Genomic DNA, 2,072 nt, shown 5'->3' on the forward strand with positions numbered 1-2,072 from the left:
AAAGGGTTTGTGATACCATTTTTAGTAAGAGAATATATTATGTTCAATTGCATTTTAGTGCTTTTCTTGTTTGATGCATAGCAAAAACCTCTCAACCAAAGAAGCTTCATGCATTTGACAACACAAAACATGCTCACGTGCATGCACATACAAAGTCTTGGGTGCTGTTTCTCTCCAACAACTATTATATATGGTGGAGCCAAACATAATAGAGTCTCCCTAGTGTTGATCGCATATGTTAGAATTTTCTTCCCAACATTTTGAAACTAAAGCTTGGAGGCATGCAACAATGACGCCTTTTTAAAAGTGACAGTTGCCCCACCAGTTGTGAACTCGGTTTGGAATACAACCAAGCCTACACCTCAGTGTACAATACTAGCCACTCTTAACATTGAAAAGACTGACCACTACAATACGATTACCCTGAACAGCTTTAAGAACAATGATGGGGAGAGAGAGAGAGAAGAGCTAAGCTCGTTGATGGAATGACCTAAGGTGGTTGGAGTTTATATAGACCTCAACAAAACAGTCTAGAGGATCATTGACATGAGCTCAGAAAGGCCAAACGGGTGGCATGCACCCATTTAAGGCTTCAAACAACACCCAAATGGATTTTATTTACCCACCTGCCTTCCCAATATGCTAAAAACGTTGAGGCTAAGATTGATAAAAAAAATGGTCAAAGTCAAACTAAGACCAGACCAAACCAAACTGAACCAAATCGAGCTGGGTCGGACCTTGCTAAATCTAAGTTCAACTTAAAGTCCAAAGCCAAAGTCAAATCTAAGTTCAAAGCCAAATTCAAATCCAAATCTAAGTTCAAAGTTCAATTGTCAAGCCTTGAGGGCCTTTGCCTCTAAGACAACTTTACAGGTTTTAAAACCAATGTGTATCTAAAGATATTCAATGTGGAACTAAACATATTTTATATTTTATAAAGTAAACTTTTTCTCAAAAAAACTTAGGCAAAGAGAGTTATTTGATCAAAGAGCTAGATTAAAAAAGTTATAAATCTTGAGTCAAACAACAATGATCCCTCACTCATGAAAGTCATATGCATAAATGAAGGTATCTTTTGAGTTTGAACATCTATTTAATGTGAAAAAAATTTAGATAGTCTTAAAAATTGGTAGCTAAGCTTCAAACTTAGTCCCTATTGTAAACTTGTTAAGCCCATTCAAACATACATTTATTTTATGTAACCATGTGTCATCAATATATAAAGGTTGCATATATTTAGGGTCTTCATCCCACTTCATGAGTGCAGTCGAGACAATCTGAATCTCATAAAAAGCGACCCACACATTTACACTCATATAGGTATGTATGTCAAAAATGAAAACATTTTTGAACCACCAATGTTTTTCTAGCCAAACAACCTATGTCTATTTTGATCACTTTTCTTCTTTAAACAACTTCATGGAGGCTTTGTTCAACACAGGAGTAAAGCCATAATTAAGACTGCAATAACTGGTTAGTATTTACAGATTGCTTCTTGTGGATCACCATCCATGCAAGAGCTCGTATAACCTGGCTTAAAGAGGTCCGTCACAAAGGTGGATGCTGATCACAATAGGCCGTTGTGAGTTGTGATTGTTGAGTCTCTGATCAGTCACTCCTGTGTCAAGCTATTTTCATGGGTGGAACTTAGTGTGGAGATGTTTATGGACAACAGCCAATGGAAGTAGTCAGAAATCCAAGTTTTTAGTTTTTTTTTTTCAATCCGACGATATGGGTGTGATTTTCAAGCTTGGTTTTACAGAGAAACAGCTCTTGAATCATCCAATTACAACATTCAATAGGGCTTGATCAATGACCCATAATTTTATAAATATTCAAGCGTTAAAAAGTCGTTTTTTTAGAAAAATACTATTCAATAGTCGATTCCTGGCAAATGGACTATATGAAGACATCTCGGATTTGTGAAAAACATTGGAATACCCAATTCACACAAAGTTCACACCATTCGTCCTTTGTAACAATTATCTTATTCACAGACCCGAGGGGTTTGTCGTAGTGGGATGGGGCCTAGACGGTTTGATGGGCAGTCTAGGTTCAAATCCCATGAGCGT

Source organism: Nuphar pumila, chromosome 3 (assembly GCF_984573655.1).
Source record: "Nuphar pumila chromosome 3, dmNupPumi1.hap1.1, whole genome shotgun sequence".
Classification (NCBI taxonomy): domain Eukaryota; kingdom Viridiplantae; phylum Streptophyta; class Magnoliopsida; order Nymphaeales; family Nymphaeaceae; genus Nuphar; species Nuphar pumila.